Source organism: Epinephelus moara, chromosome 12 (assembly GCF_006386435.1).
Source record: "Epinephelus moara isolate mb chromosome 12, YSFRI_EMoa_1.0, whole genome shotgun sequence".
NCBI classification, from domain to species: Eukaryota; Metazoa; Chordata; class Actinopteri; order Perciformes; family Serranidae; genus Epinephelus; species Epinephelus moara.
In genome coordinates, this window is record NC_065517.1 from 39,466,847 (window position 1) to 39,486,146 (window position 19,300).

Here is a 19,300-nt window from a genome sequence, read left to right on the forward strand (position 1 = left end):
CACTAGTCACTTGAAACAAATTTAGGACGAAAGGAGACAGGTTGAAATAAACCGAAATTTCCCTTTAACTCAGAAAAAAATACTAAAAAAACAAAAAACAGAAATAATTACCACGAAAAACAGGAAAAAATTACTCAATAAAACAGTTTTTTTTTTTATTTGTCAAGTGAATGCAATACGCTTNCATGCTAACTATTATTTTTATGTCACTAGTCACTTGAAACAAATTTAGGACGATAGGAGACAGGTTGAAATAAACCGAAATTTCCCTTTAATTCAGAAAAAAATACTAAAAAAACAAAAAACAGAAATAATTACCCCGAAAAACAGAAACAAAAAAATACCACGAAAAACAGGAAAAAATTACTCAATAAAACAGATTTTTTTTTTTATTTGTCAAGTGAATGCAATACGCTTCTGTACAGGACCTTTACTTGTAATGAGATTTTTTTTTTTTTTTTACATTTTTGTATTGGTACTTCGATGTAAAGGGACAATTTTCCTTGTAGTGCGATATTTGCCTGATATCAGACAGAATTTTCAACTTGTCACCCTCCGTTTTCATCTTTAGTCATTGCATCAAAAGAGACTAACGTATTAATTTAACGTCAGTTCATGCAAAGCAGCTATGTCGCACTATGTGCCCAAAACAAATTTCCTGTTGGGGACAATAACGTTTTATCTTATCTTATCTTATCTTAGCCATGCCAGCACACCTGTTTTGCCAGGTTTTTAAAAATGGAGTGGAATGATGTAAAACAAATTACTTAATAAGAGCACTCCCTGATTTAGAACAGCCTCGATAGCACAAAGACTGTCTTTACTCCTCATTGGTTTTGGTGCGCAGCTTGACAACAGCGTGACAGCGGCGTTAGTCCCCCCGAGGCATATATTAGTTGTTTTTTTATTTTAACTGAGAAACCGCTGTTCCATGTCATGATGCCAGATGAATCAGTCAGCTGGATCTCAGTGGATTCAAAGGTCTGGACCCAGGCAGGTGCTATCTATGGGTTTAGAGTACTCCACAATATTATGCAGATGGAGTTGTGCATCTACTGCTAGCTCACCTAGCACCAATGAGCAAGCTAACGCTACAGCTCAGTCGAGGAGGACGCCATTAATGTTTCCATTTCAGGCTGTCACAAGCACGAGCGTCTCGACCATGAGTAGATGCACACTTCCTTCTGCGCGACGATACGGTTGGCAGGTGTAGTTTGGTAGATAGAAAATAGTTCCTACATGAAACTGCTCTCAACAAGGTCTGTGGATTATCTTGATTAACTGATCATGATTTCTGGAAAGAGACTAATTTATTTTTTGGCACACTCTGCAACACACCAAAACAATCTAGACTGATAAATAGCACTACAGGTGATTTTGGGGTGAACTGTCCCTTTAAGTGAAGATTTTGAGTTCTTCTAACACCACTGCAGTTGGGTGTGATGCACTGAGTTGTGTTGTACTGAATCAAACCTTCTGTTGAGTTTCAAACGATGAAGCCTATTGCTACTCTCTACTAATCATTAACTAACTTTTTCCCTTCACCTGTGATGCCACACAGATACACAGCACACCTCTGAACAAGTCATGTGATCTGTTTGACCGACTGTACCTTTAATTTAATTTAATTTGAGTCTAACACCTAATCAAATATTGTGTGCATCCATGTGTGTTTACACTGCTTGTCATCTGAGCGGCTCCATACGGGAGCGCCGTGCGATGAGAAGCAAGATTAGCGTCATGGTTGCTTGGTTTCACTGGAGGAGGCTTGTTTATGTTCATTCGCTGTCATTGTCCTGGAGACGCCCGGTACCTACACACACACCAGGTCTGACATGAATCACATCTGCTGGGCTGTTTCCTGCCCCGTCAATGTTTAACAGCTGACATATTTCTGTAGGAAAATGTAACCCGAGCTGACCCTGTGAATAACATGAACTTCTAATATGCGTGGTTCTGTCCTTTCATGGGGATATCTGTTTAATTTCATAATTAACCCGTGGTGGCCCTTTAAGTACAGACGCTCTGCCCTGATTATTGAATTAATTTTCAATGCTCCGCCATGCTCTGAGTCTGCAGTCAGTGTGACGCTTTCATGTCTCGGTCTGAAACATGTAGACGGGAGTGAAGAATGTTGGTTACTGTACAAGTGGAACTGAGACTGTGTGTGTGTGTGTGTGTGTGTGTGTGTAATCCTTCGGGGCAGCCAGCACTCAGATCCCTGTATGAATGTGTCCATGTATGACACGTGTGGTCCCCTGTGTGTCTCTCAGTGTTGATTTTGACATTTGATTTTATGTTTTAAAGTCACATTTTAGGCTTTTTTTATGTGTTTGTTTGTTTATTTGTCTTTAGTGAAGATTCAGTCAGTGAAATATTTAATTTTAGTCTAAATGTAGTATTTTACTCAAGTGAAGGAGTTTTAGTATCTCAGCGTCTTATTCACGAGTGAGTGAACAGTGCAGTGTGTTACTCTATTAAGCACTGGTTTTGCTTTTGCTCCTTGGAAACACTTCTTATCTGGTATATTTATATATTTTGTCAGATATTTAATACTCTTGTTCTGGCTGTGAGCATTAAATTGTGGTTTCTCTACTTAGTGCTACTGTAATTTGAAGCATTCTCCGGCACAAGAATTTCCTTGGGATAAATAAAGATAAATTGAATTGAATTAAGATGTATAGGTGGTTTGGCATCTTTCAATACACTGGTCCATCTATGTCCCAACCCTCAGCTATGGTCATGAGCTCTGGGTAGTGACCGAAAGAATGAGGTCGCAGATACAAGTGGCTGAAATGAGTTTCCTCTGTAGGGTGTCTGTGCTCAGCCTTAGAGATAGGGGGAGGAGCTCAGACTTCCAGAGGGAGCTCAGAGTGGAGCCGCTGTTCCTTCGCATCAAAAGGGACCAGTTGACTTGGTGTGGGTATCTGATCAGGATCCTCCTGGGCGCCCCCTGGTAGAGGTGTTCTGGGCACGTCCCACTGGTAGGAGGCCCCGGGGCAGACCCAGAACACACTGGAAGGATTATATATCTCATCTGGCCTGGGAACGCCTTGGGGTCCCTCAGGAGGAGCTGGAAAGTAGGGAAGCCTGCTGCCCCCAAGACTTGGCCCCGGATAAGTGTATGGATGGATGGTTGTGCTCACATAGTTTCATGTTATTATAATGGGTTTTATTAAAGGATATTTTCCCTAATTGAGAAGTAAACATACAGCACCTTGAACTATGTGTTTAGTCATCTCAGCTGAGAGTGCGTTACTGAGGCAGAGCGTCAGGCGCTGTGAAAATGAAACTAAACCGTTCATTGTGCTGGGTCTAAAAAGTTTGCTGTCACACACTTTTATAGCAGCTGCTCCTCTCATCCAGCGATCTGATTTGATCAGCTCTGATCAGATCGACTGATCAGTTATTCATCCTGTGAGTCGAACTACACAAACTGCTGCTGAGGAAATGAAGGCAAAAGAAGTTATGAAGAGTTCTGTGTTCAAAGACCTGCAAAAATGTCCAAATTCAGAGAGCACAGACAGAAAGGGACACACACACACACACACAGTTATTTTGGCTCGTGTCACAACCCGGCTCAAGGCTGGACACAGAAAGAGAGACCACACATGAGTCGCAACTGAAGAGAAGTTTATTTTACTTAACTACAATGGAAAGGAGTGTAGTTATAAACTAAACATAACAAAACCAAACAGGGTGGAAACCAGAGTAGAGAAAGACTGGTCGACTGCCATCAGCTCATGTAGTCCTGCAGCCTGCCCAGGTGGGCTGAATCTCCCTGATGACCTGACTCCACCCACCAGGCTCCTGGAGGGAGAGGTGAATCAGAGAGGGTCGACACACTCGCTAAACTTGGGAGCTGCTGGTCTACTGCAGCCTCGATCAGTTAGTTTGTTAGTGTCATTGTGTGACTTTGGTGAATCTGAATTAACCCTTTTAAACCCAGCAACAGATCGAGGCAGTGGTAGACCAACAGCTCCTGTGTTCAGTGATGTTAAATCACTGTTTTTCTCAATGGAGTCTGGCTTTGAAGAGAGCTTTATAATGGCTTCAGTTCCCTGTCAGAAATTGCTGTCTGCAGCAACATAAAGCAGTGAAATTATTAAAAATATAGCAAGCTGAAACCATTTCCCTCAGTGGAAACAAAGCTTTTATTTACTTGTATTTCACAGATAAGAAACAATAAATTGNGTAAGCCATGTTTAATGTGTGTTTAATGTGTGTTTAATGTGTGTTTAATGTGTGTTTTGAATCAACTAAACTTTACAGCGCTTCACAGAAACCGCCGCCGCCAACTAGTGGTGTAGTAACGGCGTAGGCCACGTGCGTAGGCTCTGCATAAAGCTGACGCCCAAGTATAAATCCACCTTTACAGTACATTCTCAGTTGAAGGATGTTTACTGATCCATCAGTATGAATCTAAGACAATAACAACAGCCAGGAATTAATAATTAGTGCCTGTCATAACAAATTGAAGCAAATAATTAAGAGTGCTTTTGACTCTTAAATATCATTAGTTTATTTAATTACTGACCTTGCATCACAGTAAAATGTCCCCAGGCTGTGAACACAACAGTGAATTATCCTAAATCTTTTTAATTAACACCAAGAAAAAACAAAATGTTTAGTACATCTACTTAAAATAAAACTGAAGTACAGCTGAAACAGCTGCAGGTACTGAAGTGCAGTTTGTCTCAGTTATCGTCTCTGACTGTAGGAAAATATGATAAAGTGAATCATTGAATGAGCGAACTAAAACTCTGGCTTTGAAGTGATACTCCTCCTCACAGAGTCTGTGCTTTCAGCAGGAGACGTCCAACCCCTGCAGACTTTAAGAGTGGCTGTTAAAAGTTGTAGTTTGCCTCTTTCACTGACAACAAAGGATTCACAGTTATTAAGTTTAGTATTAAAAAACAACCAGATAAAATCTTACAACAGCTCCTGCAGTGTAATCATTTATTTTGCTCACTATGTTCCAAATAGTCGTGTGGTATTTTTGCCAGCTTGTTGTTATTGGTGTGAATTCTTATTGTAGGTTATCGATTGGGTCCCGGCCCTGTCAGTCTTTAGGAAATTTCTCAGAGCGAATCTGAGCAAGGTAGGGACAGAAACTTTTACCTTAGTGAGGAAGTGTGGTGGACCCTGTTGCTAGGTGCGATGCATTCTTTTAACAGATGGTGAACCTGCAAGCTGTGGACGCCCAGTTTAAATGAGATGAACTGCATCACATTATGAGACTTTGAGAAACGCTGTTATTGTTAGTGTGATGATTCCGTTGATGGAGAGCTGCGACAGACCCAAGTCATCACTGCTGCAGTGTCACATTATGAGTTGTCAGATGTCTTAGTGTGGTGATCACTTTATTTCTGGTGTTATGTTGTTGATGTGTTGGGTAAGAGATGTGAGCGCATCTCTAATGCAGCATATAATCTGTAGGATTTTATTATTTCTCTCTCATCCATCCTACCTCTTTGTCTTTCTGAAAATGTCTCTTCTCATTAAGAAACTTTTAAGCCTCTTGAAAGTCCTCCTGCCTGCTCCTAACAGTTTTTTTTTTTTTTACCTTAGGAGCTCTCTTATGTTGTGTTCACATGTGGCGCGAATAAAACAAATTCACACCAGTTGCAAATTAAACAATTCAAGTGTGTGAATAACATGTAAATTAATGTAAAGACGTGATTGGATGCAAATTCCTGCCAGGTGGCACGATGGACCTGAGGCAAAATACGCACCCATTAAACAGTGCAAATGAAGCAAGTAGTGAGATTTGGCATCATACGCTTTTTTGCGAGGGCTGTCAAATCTGAACCTCAGCGACTGATTTGTGTAACGATAACCAATCAGCAATCAGATCTGCTGAGCATCTTTTACTGCCTGGAAAACGATGAGTCAGGCACTGGGTGGGTGCTACTTTTTGCAAACTTCATGAGGTGTGGAGGTAGGTTGTGTTTGACGTTGCTAAGCGACCAAAACCAGCATCGTGTCATAGTCTACTTACCAGAAATCTTAGCCCTGCTTTAAAATGATCAACTTCCCCTTGATATTTACCACAGACTGATATTCACGTAGGAAAATAAAGATGTCCACCGGCTATGATTGATTGTTCCTGGTCACATGACATGCCGTGTGTGTTGCTGCATTCCAGAAGTTGAACTTAGTTTATCTCAGGGTGCAGCTGTCACAATCTGAACAATAGGTGCTTGGGAACGCCTGTGTGCAATGACAGTGTTGCTCTTGCTTTTGATTGTGTCTGCCATGCGTCCACACTGACAACAATGGATTTGAAGGCGCAGAAAACATGGCATGTGTTTAAAGACCTAACTCTTTTTGTCTTTTCAGTTTGCTTTTAGTTGTTGGTTTTCTTCTGTCTTTGCTGTGAACGCTGATGTCTCTGAAGAAACGATGGGCAGTTTTTTCATTGCTGCAGGTTGTTTCTCAGCCAGTGTGTTTGCAAAGCTTCTCCTGAAGCCACGTGCTGAAGATATTGAGCTTGACTGAGTGAGAGCATGCGCAGGGGGAGGGGGGATGTGCAGCGTGTGCAAGAGCAGTGAGTGATGCTGCGCTTGAGACTCCTCCTGCCTCTGATTGGTTGTTTTTGTTCAGGCGCAGTGGCAAATGCCATTAGAGGAACCTGGAGCCAGTTGCACAAAACACCTTAAGGGTGACACTCAAGACTTAATCCCTTAAATGGTTTCCTCAATTAACTAAAAAAATTAAGGCATTTACTACATTGAAACATTTTACAGTGGTAAGTTACTACAGTTTCCATGATAACCATTTGTTTGCTTGTGCTCAGGCTTGTGATACTTTAAGTCTTTTGTGCAATGGTTTAACTAACTTTAAGGGATTCCTTACGTATAACACCAAGATAGGGAGAAAACCTTTAATACTTACATGTAGGTGAACATTTTAAGGAAACGTGAAGGAGAAGATGTTTTAAGAAAGCCTTAACACTGAGTTTAAGGAAAATCTTACGTTAAGGTCATGTGCTTCTGTCAGGATGTGGTCACATTTTCAGCCAATATGACAAAAAGATATTTCTTTTATTGAAGTTATCTACTGTAACTTTAATGTGTGATAGTAAACCATTAAAGCTCTACTCAGCTGTGCTCCAGGTTTTAATTCCCCTGACCAACCTTCAGCAAAATGTGGATTTTTGTTCAGTCTGCAAAACCCAAGCTTATGTTTTATATTTAAATAATTTAATAATTCATGTCATAAACTGGCAACTACAGTAAAGCTGAAATATGGTGATGTTAAGGTAACACAATTAGCTTGGTTTGGACTAAGAGAAATTTGGTCATGGTTAAAACTGCATTTATGTATTTATATTTATTTTTTATCCACTTTGTGGAGGCTGAGCAAGATGACAACATGACATGCTATCACCTCATAAAGTTGTAACGTGTTAGCAAACAGTTGCTATTTTACACACATTGTATGTGTTTATTTGGATTTAACCACCATGGATCAGATTTTTTTTTTTACATACAACGAAATTCAGGTGCATTCTCTCTTAATACACTCACTGCAGTTAAAATGGATTTTTAAAAAGTGCTCATGCATATTATTGCACATAAAATAAGTTATTGCACTTAAGAAAAATAACTCTAATGTGTTTTGGTGAGTTCGCTTCAGTTCAGAGTTCAGTACGGTGATGGCTTTGGGGTAGAGACTGTTTATGAATCTTGTGGTGCGTGTTTTGACGGACCTGTGGCATTATTTGGAGGGCATTTTTGGTGCTGGAGGCTCTGCAGCCATTTTGCCAGAGTGAGACAGTATTGTAGTAGGAGATATTGCTGTCAGAAATCCCAGACGTTATAAACAGCTCTTCAGATGTGGTTGCTTGTGGTTCCAGTTTGAACGATGTGACGTAAACGCTGCACTTGCATTCATGTGGAGTCTTGTGACTGTCGGCCACCTGATGAATGTCCAACACTGACTTTTATTTTAGCTCTGTTTTGGTCTCCATCAGCTCCTGAAGGAAATATCAGTTAAATGTTCTATATGTTCAGCTTGTTTCTTACTGATAAGACAGATTATAGAGCTAAGTTCAACTCCAGCCAGCAGCCCTTTGCTGCATGTCATCCCATCTGCCCAAACTGTCCTGTCATTAAAGGCGAAAAAAGCCTTACTACTTATCAATACCACCCAGTTTATTTCTCTGGGTTTACAGGTGTCAGAGGTGTTCTCACAACATCACCTCCACAGGTGAAGGTTATAACAAGTTAAATATTTTCTAAGACAAACAACAAGTGATTAGTTCTTAATGTAACAATAGACCTGATTGGATCGGCCTCTCTAAAAAGGGAAGGTATTGATTATTTGGCACAATGTGACAATCACTCTTTCACTCGTTCACACTCTTTCCCACAGCACAAAAAGGCTCAGGCTGTAACAGGCACCTTTTCAAGAGTTTGAATTGATGTAATAACAGTGTATTCAACTGTATAATTCAGCCCTTTCAGCTTTTCTGACTTTCATCACCATTTCTTGCCATTTAAAAGGTTTTTGAATACCGAGTAGAAAAGTGGCTCGAAGCCTTTCTGGGCCAAGAAAAAAACCACTAAGAAATGCTCCTGACATGTCAGATGCAATTAAAACCTATGAACCTTAAATGTTGTACGGTAACTGAGAGTTTCTAAATGGTCAAAACACCTTCAATAAACTGGAGATCATCTGTTTTTGTTAAAATGTTTTGCAGAGTTTCTCTCCATCGAACTGGCGGCAGGCAGATTGTGTGCAAGAAATGTTAAGGCTGGGTAAGCAACACCCTGCTATTTTCAGATGCCAGTTCTATGATGCCATTTGTGGCTATAATGACAGACAAGATTAAAAAAAAATGGTAACTGGCGAGTTTCAGATGTTAGCACTGAGTAATTTATTTCCTTTAATTTACACACATAAAGTCAATCATTTATCAGATCAATGCCAAACACTGTCAACAGGCAGGATCTTTGAAGCACACAGCTCTGCTCGGAGCTTTTTAATAAGGTGCAGCAGCTGATGTTGCGACATGAAGCACGTCTGGCAGAGTAAGAGGAGGCTGTGTAAACACCATGGCGATGTGGCATGGGCTAGTTGCAACACGAGGAACCTGTCCACCCTTTAGAGACACTAACACAGTCACCAGAATAAACGTTGGCATTGTACAATCCTGCAAACCCTGGATATGTAACATTTGTGTGTCATTATGTAGTAGATATGCTAACACTTAACATTTCATGAGTGCACAGAGGAAAGGATAATTTGTTGTGATTAAGATTTAAGTCTTAAATCTTTGTCTTTGGTACTTGGACACCAGAGGGAGATATTTTGTGATTGATGGCATCTAGGCGACAGTAAGATAAATCCTCCCATGGAGTCCAGACACTGGTGGCGGTGGCTGATGACTCTGAGGCTCCTGAGGCGTATGAGGCTGATGAATCTGTAAAGACTCGGTGGTGATGAGGAGGTGGAGCGTGCGCACGACTGCAGCAAGACAGAATTACGGCAGAGAAGGAGCCATATTTAAAATGAGGAGCAGTGAGATGACAGGCTGACAGAGAAGGTGTGTCACTCTGCTATTGGTTGATTGTGAATCATTTGAAGGACAGCTGATGACTCAATTTACAGACCCGCACAATGACAATTTAAGATTGTGAGTGTGCATGCATGCAAGGAGTGAGGAAATTAAAAGTGATGTCATACTGACTGAACTTTCACCAGAGCTTCATTTGGTTTTCTGTGGAAACATTAAAGCCTGTCTGTTATATTCCCTTACCTTAACCTTCAGGTAAATACATGTTAGAGAGTCCTGGCTATGTCAGTAAATTTTCATGACATTTTATATCTAAAAGGTCAAAGTTTAACTTCACTGTGACATCATGATGTTCTGCAAAAACACTTTTCTGGCCTTTATTCAAGGTCATAACTCAGGAACAGAACGGGAGACATTTCATTCCATGCTGAAACTGTGCTGATTATATAGGTCCTATGTGCGGCAGGGGGAAAACGTGGGTGAAGCATCCATGTTTTCACAGACATAGATTTAAACTGTAAATGCAACTTGGCTGGTTAGCAGAGGCAAACAACCGCAAGGCAGTAATTCTAGATTTTAGGATTACATATGTTGAAGATAGGTTGCACAGAATACACCCTTTCAAACTAATATCTAGAATACCTCAAATTCAACTAGAAGCAGAACCACTTAATATTATTCTAGGAATGTTTAATGATGTCAGAAAATTAAGCAACACTTGGCAATGTTTCCTATCCTATTGTTTCATGATTGCAAAGAAACTGCTCCTTATGCATTGGAAAAAGAAAGAAGTCCACACAGCAAAGATGTGACTCAGTGACCTTACAAACACACTTTAGCTAGAAAGAATAAGACACACTCTTATAGACAGTCTTCCATATTTTGATAAGGGATTCACCTCTCACTTAAAATCTTGCTTCTGTGACCTAAAATGGGCATTGTGACGAAGAGTAGGGCTTTTTTTCCTTAAATTATCATTATTATTATTATTATGATTTTTTTTTTAATTGTTGTTTTTATTTTCATATTGCACCAAAAAATAGTCTACAGTTTCTACAATCAGGTTTCCACCTCACCATCTGCGTCGCCAATTTCCTCTGTCCAAAATCTTTGCATGCATGGGTCAAAGTTTCTTCCATCAAGATGATTTTTATAGAGTATCCTACGCCTCTTTCAGGCCTCGTTTTGTGCGTACGCAATGTTTATAAATGAGACCCCAGAGCAATACTAGACTGCCAACTGGACATAGCTGGTCCCTGGCCAGGGGCCTCAGACTCTCAGGGGGACCTACAGAAAAATTTCGGCATCGTACATTTCTGCAAACCATGTTAATATGGAGTGGATACACTGGAACTTTACATTTCAGAAACGCTGTGGTTCATGTAAGGTTTAGGCACAAAAATCCTTGGTTATGTTTAGGAAAAGATCATGTTTTGGCTGCTCTGGTGGCACAACCACGACTGAAGGTGCAGTGTCATGCCATCCACCATCCCCTCCACTTTCTCGTGACAAAATCAGCTTGCATGTGATCACGACAACGTCACTTTGGAAACACTGATATGATGCATATGAAACGTACTAGTGTCACATATCCGTGATTTTCAGAAAGGTACAATGCCAACATTTTCTTCTGGTGACCAGGTTGGAGACACCTATAGTGCAGGCAGTCTGAATCACTACACGGCCGCATCCTGCCTCTTCTTACACAAATAAAAACATGCTTTTTGTTGCTTCACCTTTATAAACTAGCTGTATAACCGTGTGCTTCAGACCCTCATCACTGCAGATCTGACCTCCTGCCTGTTGAGAAAGTCAGTCTGAGCTCTGAGAGGCTGATGCACAGAGATTCCCTCAGCCTTTATCTCCTGCAGGCAGTATATAACATACAGTGGATTACATCAATCCCCATGCTCAGTATGAAGTCGTGGAATGTAACTAAGTACTCTACTGATGTACTAATCTCCACATTGAGTATTTCCATTCTCTGCCTCTCTATAGCTCCACTTAAGAGTGAAATATTGTACTTTTGGTATTGCTTAACTATATTTATTTGACAGCTATGGCTGTGTTGTAGATTACGACACATGCAAGTTATATGGAGGGCCGTAGCTGTAATTGAGGACACTGAGGTCATGTCCTTGGTATTTCACTCTGGGAAGCTTGCAGGTGGGTGGAGTTTATATTCTACAGTGTAACATGTACACAATGTGGGCATTTACTAGGTAGATTTAACTAAACGTGTATTAATATGACTAAATAGATAAAAAATAATTCAGAGTGTTACCACTTCAATTTCAATGCTGTGAAACATCATTTTAGCTTTGAAATTAATATTAAAAAATATGAATGAACAGTAAGCTGAATAAGTGACTTAAGAGCTGGTGATGGGGGCATGATCTCCATATTTCTAAAATCCTTGCTGCAGTCCTTGAATGTATAAAATATGATTGCTATGGATGAAAAATCCAGTAGATACAGTTAGAGTTAGAATTAGTTCAACTTCCATCAGCTACGATATGATTTATTTATTTTTTAAGGGCTACATTTTGCTGATAATTCTTGAATGCATTTATTATTATTTAGTATTTTATAGTGTGGTATTACTACTTTTATGTGTGTAAAGAGTTTAAATACTTCCTCTGCCACAGTCAGTCATTGTGTGTGTTATAGTCAGACAACATTAATTAGTTATCTTGAAATTCACAGGACTGTTAGGCTGTTAATGGGACTAACCCAATCGCATTCTTGCTTCTTCTGCAAACCATAAATACGTACATTTGTACATTTCATGGGTATCATGTCAACATGTTTTAAAGTGATGTACAGTAGCTCTCATTACATGTATATGAGCGGAGTTTCTCAGCTGGAGGAGGAGGGGATGGTGGATGGTGTGACACCTAGGTGAGACAGCTGCCAAGCAACAAAACTGGATATTTTTAACGAGACATTGGGGCATTTCCAGCTGTGTTAATGGGCAAAATTGAGTATCATGTGTTTGTGGTGACAAACCACGATTTTTTTTTTTTCACAGGTCAGCACATTTCCAGCTGTGTATTTTTAACCAGATGTTGAGACATTTCCAGTCTTGTTTATGGCAACAAAATTGGGACATATGTTGGGACATATCCAGCTGTGTTTGTGGTGACAACCAGGTCTTTATAATGAGATTTCAGGACATTTCCAGCTGCGTTTGTGGTGACAGGACCGGGTATTTTTTAATTTGTAGCGATCAAACTGGGTATTTTAAGTCAAAACATGTTTTCCTGACCGTAACAAAGTGGTTTTTGTGCCTGAACCTTACCACACATTAATCACAGAGTTGTCACAGCATACATTTTAGAATTAAAATGACAATATTTTAACATATCCACTAAAATTTTGCAGTCATGTATGTTTCTGCAAACCATCGATATGTTACATTTGTACAATATTATGTAGCAGATACCTTAAACGTTACGTTTCTTCATGTAAATACAGTGATGGGTCACTGAGAAACACCCACGTCTAGTGGCTAAAAGTTGTTGGAAACAGAATGACGGGTCGCTACAAAACACCCACTTTTATTGTTTGTTGGTCTTGAACAATGGTCTGCAGATGACTGCAGCTTCTGTAGCAGTGCCTCGGTGCTATTCCCAGTAGAAACCCAGTGATGGGTTGCTAAAAAACACCCACGTGTAGTGGCTAAAAAGCTGCTGGAAATACAGTGACGTGTTGCTACAAAATACTCACATTGGGTGGCTAAAAAACTTCTAAGAATACAGTGATGGGTCACTAAAAAAACATCTACGTTTAGTGGCCAAAAAGCTGCTGGAAATACAGTAACATCAGCAACATCTCGGTAAAAAACAACCACTTTTTGTGGCACTATCCACAGTGGAAACCCAGTGACAGAGTACTCTAAAAACAGTTAGTAGCTAAAAAGCTGCTGAAAATACAGTGACAAGTGGCTAAAAACACCACCGTTGGGTGGCTAAAGAGCTGCTGGAAATACAGTGACGTTTTGCTAATTACACCTACATTTAGTGGCTGAAAAGCTGCTAAAAATACAGTAACATCAGCAACGTCTCCAGTAAAAAACAACTGCTTTTCGTGGCACTTTCCCTGGTGGAAACCCAGTGACAGGGTGCTCAAAAAGCACCCACGTTTAGTGGCTAAAAAGCAGCTGGAAATACAGTGACGTGTCGCTACAAAACACCCACGTTAGTAGCTAAAAAACTGCTGGAAATACAGTGACATGTCGCTACAAAACACCAACATTAAGTGGCTAAAAAGCTGCTGGAAATACAGTGACGTGTTGCTACAAAACACCAAAATTTAGTGGCTAAAAAGCTGCTGGAAATACAGTAATGTGTTGCTACAAAACACCAAAATTTAGTGGCTAAAAAAAAAGCTGCTGGAAATACAGTGACGTGTTGCTTCAAAGCACCCACGTTTAGTAGCTAAAAAAGCTGCTGGAAATACAGTGACGTGTTGCTACAAAACACCTACATTTAGTAGCTAAAAAAAGCAGCTGGAAATACAGTGACGTGTTGCTACAAAACACCAACATTAAGTGGCTAAAAAGCTGCTGGAAATACAGTGACGTGTTGCTACAAAACACCAAAATTTAGTGGCTAAAAAGCTGCTGGAAATACAGTGACGTGTTGCTACAAAACACCAAAATTTAGTGGCTAAAAAGCTGCTGGAAATACAGTAATGTTTTGCTACAAAACACCTACATTTAGTAGCTAAAAAAAGCAGCTGGAAATACAGTGACATGTTGCTACAAAACACCAAAATTTAGTGGCTAAAAAGCTTCTGGAAATACAGTAATGTGTTGCTACAAAACACCTACATTTAGTAGCTAAAAAAAGCAGCTGGAAATACAGTGACATGTTGCTACAAAACACCCATGTTTAGGGGCTAAAAAGCTGCTGGAAATACAGTGACGTGTTGCTACAAAACACCAAAATTTAGTGGCTAAAAAGCTGCTGGAGATACAGTAATGTTTTGCTACAAAACACCTACATTTAGTAGCTAAAAAAAGCAGCTGGAAATACAGTAACGTGTTGTTACAAAACACCCATGTTTAGGGACTAAAAAGCTGCTGGAAATACAGTGACGTGTTGCTACAAAACACTAAAATTTAGTGGCTAAAAAGCTGCTGGAAATACAGTAACGTGTTGCTACAAAACACCCATGTTTAGGGACTAAAAAGCTGCTGGAAATACAGTGACGTGTTGCTACAAAACACCTACATTTAGTAGCTAAAAAAAGCAGCTGGAAATACAGTGACGTGTTGCTACAAAACACCCATGTTTAGGGGCTAAATAGCTGCTGGAAGAACAGTAACGTCAGCAACGTCTCAGTAAAAAACAACTGCTTTTCGTGGCACTATCCCCAGTGGAAACCCAGTGACAGAGTGCTAAAATAACACCCACATTTAGTGGCTGAACAGCTGCTGGAAATACAGTGACAGGTCGCTTAAAAAAACAAACAGTTAAAACAAACAGTTTTACTGTGGTCTGCAAACAAAAGCTTGGCAGGTGTCTCGCCTATGTGATGTGCTGTCCATCATCCCCTCCGTCTCACATGATGATATGATACTTAAGAAACATACCAATATATCTGTGGTGTCATAAATATACATGAATACATATATTTTTTGAAAAGTTATTTTGTTAACTCTTTAAAGCCCATTAACAGTCCAAGAGCAGCTGTAAAGTGAGTTTTTGTCTCCCTTTACATCCGATAACTCATCAGAACTTTGTTAAATGGGAAGCATTTAAAAACCATATCTCCCACGCACCACATGGGACACTGTTGATATGGTTTTAAACGCCTTCCTCCTTCACATGAATTTCTCTCGACGTGCTTTAACAGTCTGGTGGTTGACTGGTCGTGGTTTGGTCACGACAAATGACAGGGTGAGGCTGTCTGTCGTCGTAGTGGGGGGGCAGCAACATCCCATCGCCCGTTGATGTAGCGCCGCGATGTAACGTAGTGGAAGCAACTTATACCTCACATATACAGCGCACATATTTTAGTTTCCTTTCCCCCCTTCATGATAAACAGCTGTTTGTCCGTCATTGGAGGACGGGGGTGTCAAGCGAGGCTGGTCCGTGTGGCAATTGGTTCAAGATTAAGTTTTCTGCAAATCGGTGGAAGCCCAACCAGGAAGAGCAACACACACACACACACACACACACACACACACACACACACATACATACACACACACACATCTCGCAGGCAGCGCCACCGACCGTCCTCTCTCCACTCCTCCCCAGCTCTCCCAGTTACGGAGCTCTGCCATCGCACCAGTCCGGCGGCTTCCTCCCCCTCCACCTCCACCGAGCGGATTTGTTCGACGGTTCCCGGCTGGCAGGGGGAAGCGTGTCGGCGAGCCGTAAGTTCCCAGCTGCATATTTCGTGTTGGTATATCGCCCTGAATGTTTGAAGTTGCTCCGACTGCCCAGCCGTCCAGAGAGGAGCGCAGAACCCATTTTTCGCTTCGTGCACCAGAAGCGATACACGGGGCTGCTGCTACGTGCCAGATCCTCCGGGGCTCCACCATGACCGGGATCACTACAGCCACCGTGTCGGAAACACGGAATCCGGTTAGAAAATGTGATCAGGAGGGGTGACTGCCCTTTATTTTGCTCGGTGTGTTTGGTGTGTGTGTGTGTGTGTGTGTGTGTGTGTGTGTATTCGGGTAGCCCCCCCTCCTCCTCCCCTCTCCAGCCCATATTTAGAGCCTGGCTACTTCAGATGGGCAGCTACGTCAAGCTGTACTGTATCCCATCCTACTGTATCGCTCGGCCACTGTATGTATATATACGTGTATATATATTTACCCCGTGTGTGCATTATGGTCTGCGTGCATGCGGAGCTTCCTCGACATCAGCGGATGGTGTTGGAGCTCAAGGCTGCGGTGCAAGTCTGAAGGAAACAAACACAGTGACCTCATGTTGGAGATTCTTGTGTCTTGATAAAGCTCCACATGCCTCGTGTTGGAGCTTGACACGGGGAATGTAAAATAAGAGCCTGTATCTGATCCCACTGGTCACCTTGGCAGGTTATTTATTTTTGATGGCTCCACCTGAAAGTTGAACATTTGAAGTGGATGAGGTGTTAATGTACAGGTGTAATACTGGCTGATGAGTTGTTTCCTGTAAGGTGTGTTGTGTGTTGCTTATTGGTTGGATAATTTAGTGGTTTATACACATTTCTTTTGTTTGTTTGTTTGTGACACCTTAAAATGAAGCCAGTTCTATATTTCTGACCCCTCGTCATATCAGTTGGATGAGGTGTTAATGTACAGGTGTAATATTGGCTGGTGAGTACATTACATTATGATGTGTTGTTGTCTATAAGGTGTATTGCGTGTTGCTGATTGGTTGGATAATTAAGTGGTTTGTAAACATGTTCATTTTGGGTTGTGACCCCTTGTATCCTCCTGAGACCTTGTGTCCTCATGTGAGGGCATCACATTTTTGAAAGGAGGAACATTTGAAGTGGATGAGGTGTTAATGTACAGGTGTAATATTGGCTGGTGAGGAGGTTATGGTTATTGTAGAGTTGGTTTCTATAAGGTGTATTATGTGTTGCTGATTGGTTGGATAATTTAGTGGTTTATAAATATTATTTATTGGTTTGTGACACCTTAAAATGAAGCCAGTTTTATATTTCTGGCACCTTATCATATAAGTTGGATGAGATGTTAATTTACAGGTGTAATATTTGCTGGTGAGTACATTACATTGTGAAGAGCTGTTTTCTATAAGGTGTATTATGTGTTGCTGATTGGTTGGATAATTTAGTGGTTTATAAATATTATTTATTGGTTTGTGACACCTTAAAATGAAGCCAGTTCTATATGTCTGACTGCTTATATCCTCCTGAGACCCTGTGTCCTCATATGAGGAACATTTGAAGTGGATGAGGTGTTAATGTACAGGTGTAATATTGGCTGATGAGAACATTACATTGTTTTCTTTAAGGTGTGTTGTGTGTTGCTGATAGGTTGGATAATTTAGTGCTTTATACACATGTTTTCTTTGGTTTGTGATGCCTTAAAATGAAGCCAGTTCTATATTTCTGACCCCTCATCATATAAGTTACAGCCTCATACACTTGGTATTAACATGTGTATCTGTGTTAAAAACAATATGGCCTACACCAGTGGTTCTCACATGGTGTGCTGTGGGTTTCTGTGATAACCACACATTGTTATTGTGATATTCAACTGGGCCTGTATTAAAAGTTATTTATTTTTGATGGCTCCACCTGAAAGTTGAAAGTAGGAACATTTGAAGTGGATGAGGTGTTAATGTACAGGTGTAATACTGGCTGACGAGTTGTTGTCTATAAGGTTTGTTGGATTTTGCTGATTGGTTGGATAATTTAGTGGTTTATAAATATTGTTTATTGGTTTGTGACACCTTAAAATGAAGCCAGTTCTATATGTCTGACCCCTTATATCCTCCTGAGACCCTGTGTCCTCATATGAGGAACATTTGAAGTGGATGAGGTGTTCATGTACAGGTGTAATATTGGCTGATGAGGAGGTTATGATTGTAGTTATGCAACTGATCTGGACATGCAGAGTTGTCTTCTATAAGGTGTGTTGCTTGTTGGTTGGATAATTTAGTGGTTTCTAAACATTCTTTTGTTTGTTTGTGACACCTTAAAATGAAGCCAGTTCTATATTTCTGACCCCTCATCATATAAGTTGGATGAGGTGTTAATGTACAGGTGTAATATTGGCTGGTGAGTACATTACATTGTTTTCTATAAGGTGTGTTGCTGATTGGTTGGATAATTTAGTGGTTTATAAACATTTTTTTTCAGGTTGTGACACCTTAAAATGAAGCCAATTCTATATTTCTGACCCCTCATCATATAAGTTACAGCCTCATACACTTGGTATTAACATGTGTATCTGTGTAAAAACCAATACGGCCTACACCAGTGGTTCTCAGATGGTGTGCTGTGGGTTTTTGTGATAACTACACATTTTTATCACAATATTCAACTGGGCCTGTATAAAAAGTTATTTATTTTTGATGGCTCCACCTGAAAGTTGACAGGAGGAACATTTGAAGTGGATGAGGTGTTAATGTACAGGTGTAATACTGGCTGGTGAGGAGGTTATGCAGGTCGTTTTTTGTTTTTTTTTAAGTTTTTTCCAGATGTATAAAAGCAGATTGTTGGCTTCCTCAAAGTATGTGTCCATTCCTGTAAGTCATTCATATTCCTTTAGTGCGTAAGGGTCCTCAGATCAATAGAGTCATGAAAATTAATCAGAGTTGTGAGTATAGTTTTAACAGGATATAGTGTGTGCAGAGTGTCTTACCCAGTGAACCAATCTGTGTCTTTCCTGAGTCAATTCAGGGTGTGAACCTCTTTAATTTTGTAAAAAAAAAAATATATATATTTTTTTTTTTGGTGGAGTGGCGTGCACAAGTGGATGTAGTAAATATTAAGTGGGATGTGTCCCCTGCGTCCCCCAAAATCTACACCTGTGAGTGTTGTCACAATGTAGGAATTCCTAACAGCGATACAATACCTTTAAAAAATATAAATCTCCGATACATATTTGTTACCACGGGGAAAACTGACATCAAGGGCACGCAAGTTGAGTTTCTTATTCAAAGATAAATCTAAAAAGGCTATAACATGACAACAATGACTTTCCTTTTCTTGGTTAGTAGCAGAGAACAGCAGAATGACTGAAGTAAACAACAATAAAAGAGTAATTAAAGCACAGCTGGTAGTGGAGTATCGATACAGCTG

General features: G+C 40.4%; 1 protein-coding gene across 4 annotated transcripts in view; it reads left to right on the top strand.

The window, feature by feature from the left end:
- The window catches only part of LOC126398651 (bromo adjacent homology domain-containing 1 protein), a 59,364-nt gene that overhangs the window by 8,192 nt on the left and 31,872 nt on the right, over window positions 1–19,300 (top strand). For 2 of the 4 annotated variants that reach the window (XR_007570796.1, XM_050058152.1), the window contains exon 1: window positions 14,973–15,911. The exons of 1 other annotated variant lie outside the window; for it this stretch is intronic. The gene's annotated coding sequence lies outside the window, so the exon portion shown is untranslated. Of the gene's footprint in view, window positions 1–14,971; window positions 16,123–19,300 lie in introns of those variants that run through there. One more of the 4 variants, XM_050058153.1, reaches the window with a different exon arrangement.